Source organism: Crocodylus siamensis, chromosome 1, assembly GCF_052110815.1.
Source record: "Crocodylus siamensis isolate JL-2025a chromosome 1, ASM5211081v1, whole genome shotgun sequence".
Taxonomy (NCBI): Eukaryota; Metazoa; Chordata; order Crocodylia; family Crocodylidae; genus Crocodylus; species Crocodylus siamensis.
Window position 1 is genome coordinate 392787278 of NC_143395.1, and position 15014 is coordinate 392802291.

A 15014-nucleotide genomic window follows, 5' to 3' on the forward strand; every position below is an offset into this window, starting at 1 on the left:
AATCTATCTTTGTGGTGGGTTCCCATCAGTAGGATATCTTTTCAGCCATTCCTTGGTTATAATCAAGTGTACAGGCTGGGTAGAGGTCTGGTTTTACTGCTTTGATTGTTACCAGGAGTGCTGGGGGGATAGTGACAGGGTGCTGGGATGGAGAAGGAGTTCCTAGAGCAGCATTGGTTGTGATTTTGCAGAAGAGAGTGGCAGTCATGGAAGGGAAAACAGATGGAGAGGTGATTTGCAGAGTAGAAGCAAAGATTGAGAGTCTGATAGAAGATAGGCAAAAATAGGTAAGAATGGACAAAAGAAAGTAGGAAAGAATGGTTTGCTGGGATGGGTGTTTTTGGAGAAGGCTTTATTGAAGAAAGCTATGAGGGAAGAGTCCAGTCAGCTGGAGGAACAGGAGAAGAGGAGGAGAGAAGGTCACAAAGGAGAAATGAAGAATGAAATAATGATTAAAGGGAGGACTAGTGGGAGGAATAAGCTAGACATGCAAAGAGAAAGAAGATGGGAGGAAACAGGATCAGCAGGTAATATATGCCTGAGAATAAGAGCAGTAGTAACAGGGGAAGGAGAACAGTGAAGTTGGATAATGAATAGATATAAAATTGTAGAAAAAATATTGTCTGAAGTTTTGGATCTTAAAGTGGAACATTTACATAACCTGGTCATAGGTGAGAGAGAAGAACTTAAGATGATAAATTTTATTGTGGGAGAAAAGACAATAGAAAGGATAATGATTATTCAAATGCACATGGACATGCTTGAGATGGAGGACATAATGAAATGGTTGGAGAATTATGTACAAAAAGTTATGTATGTTGAGAAGATACATGATAAATACAGTACATGGAACACAGAGGAGAAAATCTTTCTGATGAGAGCACCTTGGGTGGAAAAAGGGGAAGGACATTTTAAGTATTTTTGGTGACATTGAGGGAAATAAGGAAGGAACTGAAAACAGTGAGAACTGAAGAAGGAATCCAAATAAAAGAAAGTGCAAAGGTGTTGGATGTGGCAGTGGAGTTTTATAAAGAATTGTGCAAGAGAAGAAGAGCGGATAGAAGAAAAATGAAGGTGTTCATTGAGGGGATAAAGAAAGGAATAGAACATGGAAAGAAACAAAAAATAGAGGAGAAGTTAAGTATGAGAGAGGAGGAAGACTGCTTAAAAGTTTGCAAGAGCGAGAAAGATCCAGGAAGAGCTGGACTTCTGCTGAAATTCTATAAAATATTTTGGCAGTGGCTGGAGACAGATATAATAGAGACAAAGATCATAGAATCATAGGAAATTCAGGTTGGAAGGGGCCTCAGGAAGTCATTTAGTCCAACACCCTGCGCCAAGCAAGACCAGCCCCAGTTGGATCATTCCAGGCAAGGCTTTGTCAAATGAGCCTTACAAACCTCCAGGAATGGAGATTCCACCACTTCTCTAGGTAACCTGTTCCAGTGCTTCACCACCTTCCTAGGGAGAAAGTTTTTCCTAGTATCCAGCCTAAACCTCCCTTGCTGCAACTCGAGACCATTGCTCCTTGTTCTATCATTTGCCACCACTGACAACAGTCTAGCTCAGGAGTGGGAAATTATTTTGGCTGGAGGGCCACTTAAGGAGGTTTGGTTAGCTGTCAAGGGCCACATGGGTTGCCTCATCCCTTGACAGGTGCCCAGCCCCCTGGCCACCATCTTGGGACCAGAAGTCCCACCCTTGTCCCCTGGCAGTACTCCTTTTGGGAGGGGGGAGTTGCCATCTTAGAACCAGGAAAAACCAAATCATACACTAACAGTCACACACCTACTATAACGTATTTTACTTTTATTTAAAAATATTTTTGTCTTGATTTGTGTTTATGTACTGTACAGAGGTGATTGCATAATAACTCAAAAATAAATTCTTAGTATTTTATATTGTGTGGGGTGTAGCTGGGTGTGTGTTTGTGTGTAGTATGTATGTGTGGTGGGGCATGGGGGGAGTTTGTGAAGGGGTGTGGCTGTGTCTGGGGGGGCATAGGGTATGTTGGGGGGGTTGTAGCTCTGAAACACACTGTCCTCTCCTGCAGTCAATGCAGGCAACACTGCGGGGGTATCTGTTTGTGTCTGTGTGTGTGGTTTGTGGGGGTGACAGAGGGTGGAAGGGGTTTGGGGACCCTCCCCACACACACTCCCATCATGGCACAGCAGCAGGTGGGGGTCCGGTGCCTGGCTCTGGCCAGTGCTGTACGTTGCAGCTAGAAGCACAGCCCCTGCCAAGCTGTTTGATTTCCCAGCACTCCCCACACTTGCAGGGCACAGGAGGGAAGACTCAGGCACTCGAAGCACTGCTTTCCCCACTCCAGGCCACTCCCTCCTGTGCCCTGTGAGTCCAGGGATCACCAGGGAAACAAATGGTTCAGCAGGAGCTGCACTTCTCACAGCGCTGGCCAGAGCCAGGAGCCAGGCAAGCACTGAGCACAGCTCCCTCTCCCCATCTTCCTGCTGCTGCCCCCTGCTGCCTGCCAGGCCTGTGCACCACGGGAGGGGGTATGGGAAGGGTCCCCATACCCCCCCACCCTCCCTCATACCCAGCTGAACTTCACTTTGGTGTCACTCCCTTGAGTGAGGTCTCTATGCTCCTACTCAGCTGCAGCCCCACCCCTGCCCCCAGCTTCCCTACCTACTGTCTGGAAGGAGTGGGGTGCTGGGGAAGCCTGCAGCAGCAACTGCACCCTATGCTAGCAGAGCTGGCCCTTCACCCACGAGGGTGGGAGCAAGGTATGATAGGGTATGTTGGGGGGGGGGTGTAGGCACCCACCCAGGTGGGCAGAAGGACTGGGTGGGTGGGGTACAACTCGTTGCAGGTCACCATGGGCCAGATGAAAGTGCCTGGCTGGATGGATGCAGGCCTCAAGCCATATTTGGCATACCCCTGGTCTAGGGCAATCCTCTTTGGAACCACCTCCCACATAGTTAAAGGCTGTTATCAAATCCTGCCTCCATTTTCTCTTCTGCAAACTAAATAAGCCCAGCTCCTTCAGCCTCTCTTCATAAGTCATGTGCCACAGACCCCTAACCACTTTTCTTGCCCCCTGCTGTACTGTCTCCAACTTGTCCACATCCTTTCTGTAGTGGTGGGCCCAAAACGGACACAGTACTCTGGATGTGGCCTCACCAGTGCTGAACAGAGAGCATGAATCACTTTCTTTGATCTACTGGCAGAGATCTTGCTAATGCAGCCCAGTATGCTTGTTAGCTTTCTTGGCAACAAGGGCACACTGTTGTATCATATTCATCTTACTGTGCACTGTAACTGCCAGGTCTTTTTCTGCAGAGCTGCTGCGCAGCCAGTTAGCCCCCAGCCTGTACCAAGTTTCATGTGTCATTGTTGAACCTCATAAGGGTTTTTTTTGTAGCCCAATCCTCCAATTTGTCCAGGTCACTCTGAATCCTAACGCTACCCTCCAGCATATCTACTACTTCTCCCAGATTGGTGTCATCCACAAATTTGCTGAGTGTACACTCCATCCCATCTTCCAGATCATTAATAACAATATTGAACAAAACCAACCCAAGGACTGACTCCTGGGGCACTCCACTTGATACCGGCTGCCAACTAGACCTTGAGCCGTTGATCACTGCCCATTGAGCCTGACAATCCTTTCATTAATACTTTCATCCTAATTATTTAATCCATCTACACCCTACTGGGAAAACTGAGACTCGAATTCAACTTAGTGTAATTGATGTGCCAAAGGGACCGATAGAAGTTATCAAATGAAGTCATAAATACGAAATTCCTAAGGAATTAAACCAGTTGTTAAGGACTCAAGGTCTTCTTTATTCCTGCTGTTTAACTTTGCCTAATTAGCCTCTTATCCCTAAAGTTTTGGATTGCTCTAACTATATCCATTTTTTCCTATATGTGAAAATTCCCTATATATCTCCTCACATTCCATATAGAAACTGTTTTGGGAAATAATGCAGGGAGTTGTTTAGTTCATATGGGCACCCTTGCCTTTCCATATGCCTGTAAAGGACACTACATCACCTCTCAGGGAGCACTGTATTTAGAAAAGGCAATTTTTTTTAGCATCAACTTCCTTTTTTTCTGTCCTGCAGTCACTGACTCTCACTCATCTAATGAATTGCATGCACACAACCAAAGGGATCAGTATTGCCTGTGCTTACCTGCTTTCTATGCTCTATGCTACCTGCACTGAGAAAGAAGTCTGTTAGAAAAGAAATTCAAAGTAATCTTTCCAGTTATTCTCCTTTCTGTTCCCATGATCATATTATCTTAACAGTCCCTATTAATGTATTAAGCAACAAGACTAACAGCTAATCATCACAGGTGGTCTTCCCTAAACTGAGACTGCTGCTTTTTTTTCCTCTAAAGTATAAAGTTTGTGTCCAGTTGCAAGAAATTAACTATATGGCAATGAGAATATGAAAATGCAATATGGTTGGTTCCCCTTCTTCTCTAAAGCTCTGTAAAATATTGAATCATATGTAAAGATTTCTTAGGCATCTGAAATTTTGGACTGGTTTGCCAAACATAAGTAAAAACAAAACCATCAAGAATATTTGAAGTTCATATGGCCATGGCTTGAACTAACCTCACCTTTTTATTATATTAAAACGAAACCTTTAAAAAAAACCCCACTTCATGTTTATAGGCTTGGCAGTGCTACGCTCACTAGTACTAAGGCTGAAAGAGACTTGGGGGTCATGATTGACAACAAGATGAACATGAGCCACCAATGCAATGTCACAGCTGGTAAAGCAAACCAAACTCTGGCTTGTATCCATAGATGCTTCTCAAGTAAATCTCAGGATGTCATCCTCCCGCTGTACTCGGCCTTGGTGAGGCCACAGCTGGAGTACTGCATCCAATTCAGTAAGGCCTCCACAATTCAGGAAGGATGTGGAGAAGCTTGAGAGAGTCCAGAGGAGAGCCACACGCATGATCAGAGGGCAAGAGAATAGGCCTTATGAAGAGATGCTGAGAGCCGTGGCACTCTTCAGCCTGGAAAAGCTCAGGCTCGGGGAGACCTAGTGGCTGCCTATAAGTACATCAGGGGTGTGCATCAGGATCTGGGGGAACGTCTGTTCAGCAGAGCACCCCAAGAGATGACAAGGACCAACAGTCACAAACCTTCCAAGACCATTTTAGGCAGGACATAAGGAAAAACTTCTTTACAAGCCCCCAAAGCCTGGAATAGGCTCCCTCCAGAGGTGGTGCAAGCACCTACTCTGGACTCCTTTAAAAAGCATTTGTATGCTTATCTTGCTGGGATGATCCTTTGCCCCTAGCTGACTTCCTGCCCTTGGGACAGGGGTCTGGACTCAATGATCTCCCAAGGTTCCTTCCAGCCCTAATGTCTATGACATCTTTGACATTTTTATGGTTTTCACATGGTTTCAACATGATATTAAAGAAAACCTTGGGTTAGTTTGAGCCCAGAGCTCAAAGCAACAAGAATACATGACTCAAAATTTAGAACATATTGACAAGAAACCCTGCAAAACAAACTGTGTAAACTTCACATTGTATGTATTAGTATCTTTTTAAAGTGACTGTCAGACACATTCTGTGGTAAGTGACTCCTTTAAAAACACTATTGAACTCCATACAAAAGATAAACAAAGCAATATGCGTTAATGAAAATGAATACAGCATACTTCAATCAAATGACTATGTCTGCTTTTATCTAACTTGTTACCGTGTATTTAAAATGAAGCTCAGTTGCCACTGCACCAATTGCTTGTTGTTCTGGAAAGCGATAGGTATGCTAAAATTGAAGATGGAATAGGGTCAGCCAATTGAGGTTAAAAAAAATCCACTTAATGATCTCATTTCAATTCTTTATTCTGCTAGGACTAAGTCTTTGCCATCCACCCATCATGTTCTTACCTCAGAAAAACAAGAAATCAGTTTCCCCAACTCATTGCTGTAACTGATGAGATGTGAAATGAGTTTCCATAAGAGATGAGCACCCTTAAGGCGGTAACCAGAATTTGTCACACTATATAAACCTTCTCCACAAACATTATGCTACACAGTACAGCTGAAAGGCACTTCAGGAAAAAGGAAACCATTGAGGCCAATTGCACTTTTTACCTACCTTTTCACCTGTCTGGCGTGTAAAGACCTGTTGCATTTCTCATGGTGTATCACAATATTGATAGGGATTCCCTTTTCTCATTTCCTGTTGTCACAGTTGTAGAGCCATCTCCATTTAAGTTTGTGATAGTCAATACATGTCTCTGGGGCACACAGATTCTATTTATCTGAGGTAGAGTAGAGATGGTGCCAGCCACAAAACTCATACTATCAATAGCATATTTTATTTTATACCAGTAACCTCAGAATGCTTATTGCCGTACTGAAGCTTGTTGAAAGGTTCCTAAAAATGTTCTACGCACAAGTCTTAGAAATAGGCCTAACCAAACACAGTATAACAGAATCATAACAAGACAATATGAAAGTGTATAGAAAAGAATGAGTAGCAGTTATTCCAGTAAATACACTGGGGTGCCACTAATATAATGATGTCTAGAATGATAGAATAAAGAAGTCTGAAGTACCTTTATTAGCTAATAAAATGTCATTGTGGCTGATATTTTTATCAGTGGTGTTGCAGAAGAAGTAAGCTTTGAGGAGGCACTTGAAAGAGCAAGGAGTAATGGCCTGACATTGCAGGAAGGGTCTCCTGGGAGCAAGCAGCATGAATTGTGGGAACTCCTAGGAGAAACGGACAAAAAAGATATACAGGTCAGTACAGCAGCATGACCGTTGCAGTAAGGGTGGAAGTCTTTACATCAGGATTCAGAAAAAGAGCAGATGTGATTAAATTAGTGAGTAAGAAATATAAACAAAGTGTGTACGGACAGGTGGAGATTGGTTAACTTATCAAGAAGACTTAGAGGAGGAAGTTCCAGTAATCAGGACAGAAGATAATGAAAGCCTGACAAGAGATTTACTGTGTGAAAATGTTTCGCATGGAGAACCAAAAGGATTTATATGCAGTTGGAGTGTAAGTGCAAGCAAGTAGGATAAGTAAAAGATGACTCCTAGGTTAAAGGATTGAGTGACAGGCAGGATGGTAATATGTTCAGCAGTGATAAAGCATAGGAAAAGATAAGAGTTCATTTTTGACCATAGTACAATTTAAGTTGGTGGCAAAATATCCAACAAGGTGAAATCAGTGACCAAGAGTATGATGCAAGATTAGACTGAGTAGGATAATTCTGGAGTGGAGATCCATTCGTTCTGTGATAGTGGAAGCCATGTTAGTGGGTATGGTCTCCCAGAGTAAAGGACTGAAAAGCAAAAGAAAGCACTAAAATTAAACAATTATAAAGAAATTTAAAGTGTTTATCAGCTGGAAACTCATTTTTCTTTCTTGCACTATTTGTTGTGTTTCCTTTAACCCTTTTGGATGTATTCGAACAGAAGTCTGCTTCTGTGGACTGTGACATATTAACTGGCTATTGGGTCGTATGACTAAATGTATGTCTCAAGCCACTCCTAGATTTTTCAAATCAGAAAGAACTACTGTGGTTTTCTAATGTGATCTCTCAAAAGCATAAGATATAGAATTTTACCTAACGATCCATGCAGCGATGGAACTGCTCTTTCCTACCACACACACCTTACCAAAGTGCATCATCAATATTAGTATAAAAAACAAGCTGTAATGCAAATAGGACTCAAATTGTGCCTTATACACCAAATGCTTGAGTCCTGTCTATTCTATGGCTACCACTAGTCGTACAACAAATTGACTTGCACAGGTGACAAATTAAGGCAATTAAGAGCTTTTGGAGATGTTAAGGTCAGATGCGTTATTAGAGTATCTTGTATGATCTCCATTAAATGTTGCCTCTGTACTGAACCCATGAATTTTAGCTATGGCATATCTCCCCCCAGAGCACCTGATCTTGATTTGAAGCCCATCAAGAGATGAAAAATCTCATTTTCCGCTTGAAGTTTGTTCAAGTGGTTCATTACCTTAACTGTTAAAAAAAAAAAACTGTTGCATCTTTCTTATTTGAATTTGCCAAGTTTCAGTTACATATTGATCTTGGTTCTTGTAATTCCTTTGTCTTCTAGACTAGAATCAAACAGAACCCTGTATATGTTCCCCATGAAAATCCTTATACACTGTAGACAAGTCACTGCTTACTCTCCTTTTTGATAAGCTAGACAGACTAAGTTATTTGTCTCTCGCTGTATTTTATCCATTTCCCCATATCCTCTTTTCTAGTCCCTTCTCTTCAGTTTTCCAACATCCCTTTTTAAACATGGATGCTGGAGCTAAACACAGGGCACATCTACATGAGATGTTTACTGTGGAGCTGACTAATTAGCCTCACAGTAAAATCTCTGCATTTACATGTGTGTCCCTATTAGGGCACAGGAAATAAATGCTGCCATAGAATAGTACTACACTATGGCCATAGGTGACTGGTAAGGGAGGCATGGAGGGGCATGTACCTCCCCCCCCGACAGGGCCGTTCCTGCTGCCAGCAGCTTCTGTGGGTGCTCAACGTGCCCCCTCAACAGGGCCATCTGTGCCATCAACACTGCCAGTGGCATCTGCAAGTGCTTGCCAGCTCTGGCCCTGCTGCCAACGCCACCAGCAGTATCTGCGGGTGCCCTCCCAGACTCAGGAGGCACCAGTCGCCCATGCCTATGGTAGTGTTACTTAGTGCACCACAGCACATATATAGATGCTGACAAGGAAGGTTGGGACATGAGGGTGCTTCAGTGAGGAGGCTGTCTGGAGGTTAGACTCACCCTGGAGCATCCTCATGCCCCAGCTGGCCCCTCCATAGCACACTGAACCAGGTCAAAGCAGCCCTGGGCTGGCAGAATGATCCCTGGAGCCCCCTGCCAGCCAGGGATACTCTACCCTGACTCAGCATGCTGCAGTCCTAGGCTCACATGCAAACATGGCACCTGGGAACAATAAACTCTGGTGCAAACTGCATTGGAGTTTATTGTATTGCACTAATAGCACATGTAGATGCACCCACAGTATTCCATGTTAATCTCATCGGTGCTATATAAAGGGTTGAACACCACTCCCTGCTTCTGCCCTGTTTATACATCCAAGGATTGCAATAGTCCTTTTCTGACATTTAGAGCTCATGTTTAGAGCTTCTTAAGGCGCCTTAAAGCAGCTCACTGGGTGAATGCATTTGCAGCCTGCCCTGGTGGGCAGCCCCCGGAAGCCCATGACAACATAGCTGGGCAGTGTGGTCCAGTGCTGGCTGAGGGGGCAGGAGCCTCCAGTCTCCTGGATGTGATCAGCCCAGCCCTGGCTCCAACCTCCTCCTCATGTTCCTGCCTCCCAAGCATCAGTCAAGAGCAGGCCGGAGCCAAGCACATGGGGCCCCACACTGCTAGCAGGTGCTGCCAAGAAGTGAGTGGTGGTTTGCTCCAAGGCACAGACACTAGAGCTGGAGCAGTGGTTCCAGTAGCATCAGTACCTGTTGGTGTGCCAACCAACAACTACGTGCAGGGGCACACTGTCTGCCTCTGCCTCTGCTGGAGCAGCACAGCATGGCACAGTCCCTCTGCTCGCTGTGCAACGCAGGGAGTGCATGAAGCCACCACTCTATCCTGGCCTGCAAACATTCATGCCAGGGCTTGGGTTGTTTTGTTTTTTATGTGCCCAGCACACAGTCATCAGTCAGCGGGTACCACTGCCACTAGAACCACCACTCCAGCTCCAGCATCTGAACCATGAAAAACAGCACCCGCCACTTGTTCTTGGCAGTGCCCATCAGTAATGTAGGGCCCCATAGCTTCAGCTCTGGCCCACTCAGTCAACACACAGCGTTGAGGCATATACATGACCCTTAAGAAGCCTTAACCGTTTGCTCCTAGGTTTGACGCTGGCATTATGCAGATATCAAATGTAGGCATAATTAACCTAAAATTGCCATTTTTCAGGCGCATTAAGGGTGAGCACATGTAGACCCATACCTTAACGCACCTTAAAAATGACTAAAGTGCCTTTAAATCATCATGTGTAGATGCACCCACTGGGTGCATCCAAACAAGAGCACATGTACCTCTTGCCCCACCTCAAACCCCTTTGAGGTGAGGCAACAGGCACGTGTGGGAACAAAAAAAAGTTCCCCACGCTGCAAGTTTGCAGCATGGGGAGAAAATTAGACTGATCTAAAAAAATCAACATTTAAAAAAGCAGTGCAGGCAACCGAAGGCTGGGTCCTCCATGGAGATGCTCTGGCTGCCAGAGTATTTCTATCGTTGGCCCTCACCTTTGTGCTGAAACACGTGGCCTGCCAGGCTGCACGTTTCAGCACCAGGACTCCGGTGCCGGTGAGTAAGGGGTCGTGGGAGCTGAACGAGGGGGGAGGGGACCATGGGGGAGACCCCTGATGGCCCCACCTACCCCCCAACCCCCTGAGGCCCCCCGAACCCTGCCAGGGCCAGCCCCTCCCCCGACCCCCACCCCCATACTTTAAAAAAAAATAAAAAAACCTCAGTTCTTACCAGCAGTTGGAGCTGCCATGTGGCTGACTGGGACCCTGCTTGCACAGTGCAGGGCAGGCTGACAGCCCCAGCAGCCCCAGCCTGAGCCCTCCTGCCCCTCTGCTGTCTTGTGCTGCCCTGAAGCCCCTCCACCCTTGCTTCTAAGGTAAGCAGAGGCATTTTTTCCCATTTTTTTTCTGGGTTCATAGAATCATAGAAGTAGGGTTGGAAGGGACTTTGTAGATCATCAAATCCGACCCCCTGCCAGGGCAGGAGAAAAAACTGGGCTCAAATGATCCCAGCCAAGTAGGCATCAAGCCTCTTCTTAAACACCCCCAGGGTAGGAGCCAGCACCACTTCCCTTGGAAGTTGGTTCCAGATCCTAGCTGCCCTAACTGTGAAGTAGTTATTCCAGATATCTAATCTAAACCTACTCTTCAACAACTCGTGGCCGTTATTCCTTGTTATGCCAGGGAGTGCTAGGGGAAACAACGTCTCTCCCAAACCCTTCTGGTCCCCCCTAATGAGTTTATAGACTGTCAACAGGTCCCCCCTCAGCCTTTGCTTGTGAAGGCTGAACAGGTTCAGGTCCCGCAGTCTCTCATTGTAGGGTCTGCCCTGTTGTCCCCGGATCATGCCGGTGGCCCTCCTCTGGACCCTTTCAATCACATCTCTCCTGAAGTGGGGCACCCAGAACTGGACGCAGTACTCCAGCTGTGGCCTGACCAGTGTTGCACAGAGGGGGAGGATCGCCTCCTTGTCCCTGCTAGAGATGCACCTGTGGATGCACGACAAGGTCCAGTTAGCCATGTCAACCATGACCTCGCATTGTCGGCCCATGTTCATCTTGGAGTCAATAATGACTCCAAGATCCCTTTCTGCCTCCATGCTCTCAAGAAGGGAGTTTCCCATCTTATAAGTGTGCTTCTGGTTACTACTGCCCAAGTGCAGCACCCTGCACTTGTCAGTATTGAAGCGCATCCTGTTTTTGCTAGCCCACCCCTGTAACCTATCCAGGTCTTGCTGCAGTCTTTCCCTCTCTACTAGCATGCTCACCTCACCCCAAATTTTGGTATCATCAGCAAATTTAAACAGGTTGCTTTGCACCCTGTCATCCAAATCACTGATAAAGAAATTGAACAGCGCGGGCCCAAGGACCGAGCCCTGGGGGACTCTGCTGCCCAGTTCTCCCCAGGTCGAATATGACCCATCCACCACCACCCTCTGAGTGCGACCCTTCAGCCAATCTGCAATCCATCTGACTGTGTAGGCATCAATGCCACAGTCACCCAATTTTTTAATGACAGTGGGGTGGGAGACGATGTCAAAGGCCTTGCTGAAGTCCAGAAAGACTACGTCCACGGCGACACCTGCATCCAAGCTTTTGTGACCTGATTATAAAAGGCAATCAGGTTTGTCTGAACATGATCTGCCCCTAATGAAACTGTGCTGTGCCCTTGAGCATCATCTCTGAGGCCGGCCCATCACAGATGTGTGCCATGATGATCTTCTCAACGAGTTTCCCTAGGACTGAGGTAAGACTGATAGGGCCTATAATTGCCCGGGTCCTCCCTCCTCCCTTTTTTAAAGATGGGGACCACGTTGGCTATCTTCCAATCATCTGTCACCTGGCCCAAGCACCACGAGAGCTTGTAAAGCCATGCCAAGGTCCCTGCAATAATCCCTGCTAGCTCCCTCAACACCCTGGGGTGGAGAGCATCTGGACCTGCTGATTTGAACATGTCCAGCCCCTCCAGAAGCTCTCTAACCCAGTCCTCCCCAACCTGAGGTCTGGAGGTGTTCCCCTCAAGTCCATCTTGCATCATGGTGGGGAAGTCCCCATCCCTGCCCAAGAAACAGAGGTGAAGAATTGGTTGAAGAGATCTACTTTCTCCTCTGGCACAACCACCAGATTGCCCAGAGGATCTTTCAGGGGCACCACATTTCCCGGTGCTTTCTTTCTTCCTCCCTATATATTTGAAAAAGGACTTTTTGTTATCTTTGATTTTGGATGCAAGTCCTAGCTCTATGTCCGCCTTAGCTTTCCTGACAGCCCCCACTACAGGCCCGAGCAGAGGAGGCATACTCCTCTTTGGAGATAGCACCCCCCCTTCCACCGGTTGTACGCTGCCTTTTTGGCAATCAGGCATTCCCGTACAGCCTTGGTGAGCCAGGGGGGTTTACTGGCACTCCTGCCCCCCTTGCTTCTTGTTGGGATGGTCACCCCTTGGGCCTGGAATATCGTTTGCTTAAGGAAAAACCACTCATCTTGGGCACTGAGCTCCCCTGCTCTTGGGAACCCTAGCACCTCTCCCACTAACCTTCTCAACTCATTGAAGTTGACCCTCTTGAAGTCTAGGGCTGCCGCCCTGCTGCAGGCCCTTGACACCCTGAGCTGGATGGTGAATTCCAGCAAATGATAATCGCTATCACCCAGGTGGTCAAGGACCTGGAGGCCCCTTACTAGGTCATCACCTGTGGCCAGGACCAGGTCCAACAGGGCATTTCCTCTGGTGGGACTGTGCGCCTCCTGAATTAAGTGGAGGTCCTGTATCTCAGCCAGGAACTTCCTGGAACAGTCTGACCTGGGGGGGTTTTCTGTTTGTTTTTTTTCAAAGTGATGGTGCCTAGGGTTGTGGGAGTAGCCTCAGGGGCCTGGGGGTGCAAGTTGTGGGGGTGAGGATGGGTGGAGCAGCCATTGCGGGGACTGCAGCAACTGGTGGGGGATGGGGCCAGGTGGGGCAGCAATTTGGGGGCTGGGGTGGGGCATGTGGGCCTTGCAAGGGGGGTGGTAGCCCCTGTGGGGGCCATTTGGCCCCCAGTGGGGACCCGTATACCTTGTGATAGCTGTGCAGATGGCCAGGCAGGGGCACACATTGCAGTAGTGCTGCACAAAGGCCAACCCTGCAACCACAGTCCGCTGGCAGCTCTGCTCTGCAGTCCCCATCCAAATCTGGCAGGTGCACAGCAGGTGACAGCCAGGCAGCAGCCCCCACTGCCAGACTGCTGCAGTGGGTAGAGGGTGCAGGGAACTCTCAGGGCTGCTTCAGCAGTCCATCTGGCACACGGGGGCCCCAGAAGCTGCTGAGAGCTAGTAGCCCTGAGCTACTTGCCAGGGTGGCTTTTTATAGTGCTGGGGCCAGGACAGGGAAGCTTTTTATACTTCTGGGGACAGCACAGATGCTGGCCCAGGGCTCTAGCTCCCCCTGGATGAAGATCCAGGAGGAGTGAGGCAGGGTTATTGTGCCCCAAGTGGCACAATTTGCTCCACAACGAAGTACATGTCAGAGCATGTGCACTGAAGCAAAAAGTCCTCCCAGCTCAAATTTGCACCGCTTCTATTTGACCTTCTAATGATTCTTTTCTTTGGTTTATTATACATTTACTGTTTACTCTCAAATATATGTGGTGTATCCAAATTCCATAGACTACACCTAAAAAAAGACCCTTCCAGAGAAAAATAGGGAACAATTCTCATTTTTTGTTTTCTTCAACCTGGTGGAAAAATTACACAGTTGCCACAGACACCTGAGCTTTACATCTCGAAAATGTCTACAAAGAAAAATACTTTATAGCAAGTTAGTGTGCTCCTACATAATCATTTGCATGAAAAATGGTACAAGGCCATAATAGTGTTTTTTTATACTTTCAATAAACACAAAATCCAGCCCAGTGGTTAAGTCTTCCATCTCATTCTGTTTTATTAGTGTAATGGTTTTATTGCCATAATTAAGTCACTATTTCATATGTGACAAAGATATTATGGCCGTCGTAATGTATTTTTTTGTGAGACAATAATCTGAAAATCTGGGCCTCCTTGCTTTGCTTAGTGCAGTTGGATATTGATTGCTGGACATGAAAACCATGAATTTACTCATTTTTTGCTAAGCAAAAAAGAAACCTTGGAGAATATTCTTGAGCATTTTTATGTACCTATTGTGTTACAATAAGTATTCTACTGATGTTATCAGAAAAAGATGCACTTAAAGGATAGCATCATTTCTTTGAACTAATTTAATTAACTTAGTAGTGTATCACTTTTGAAGAAGTGACCAGATAATAAATAAAAAGCAGCTTTATTTCCAACATGAAAGGACTTTCTTTCATCTGCTGTGGCCACTAAAAATGGCCTGACTGCCTTATTCTTTTCAGTCCTCTTGTATTTACCTTAACCTAAGACTATTAGACAGAAGCTAGACTGAAAACTTTGAACATCAGTTCTGTGATCAGCTATTAAAGCATTCCAATTTTCACAGTGTTCAAACACAGCTTTCCTGTCTTGTCTGGGAAAGTGTCTGCCAATTCATTTTTCTACTCTTATCAGCAAAGCACATATACAGTGTTCATGTTTCTTAATATAAAACACAGGGAAAATCCCCAAGCTGTCAGGAGGTCTGTTAGCTTAAATACTGCCCACATATCTGCTCTCATCTCACTGCACACACTTTCATTTGCTGTAAAATGAAAAGGCAAATCTACCTAACCATGATCTTGAAAGTGCCAGTCATTTGAAATTGTCAGATTTTGATGAAAGC

The 15014-nt window shown here is 46.1% G+C and overlaps 1 protein-coding gene and 1 long non-coding RNA gene across 6 annotated transcripts in view; one reads left to right on the forward strand and one right to left on the reverse strand.

Moving 5' to 3' along the window:
• The window catches only part of PDGFD (platelet derived growth factor D), a 229547-nt gene that overhangs the window by 195090 nt on the left and 19443 nt on the right, over positions 1 to 15014 (forward strand). The gene's annotated exons all lie outside the window — the stretch shown is intronic.
• Positions 4116 to 15014, reverse strand: part of LOC149875241 (uncharacterized) — an 86622-nt gene continuing 75723 nt past the window's right edge. Inside the window, exons 4-5 of one of the 2 annotated variants that reach the window (XR_016439462.1) lie at positions 6558 to 6714; positions 4116 to 5761 (exon numbers count right to left, since the gene is read on the reverse strand). This is a non-coding gene — a long non-coding RNA (uncharacterized LOC149875241). Of the gene's footprint in view, positions 5762 to 5867; positions 6715 to 15014 lie in introns of those variants that run through there. The other variant, XR_016439463.1, reaches the window with a different exon arrangement.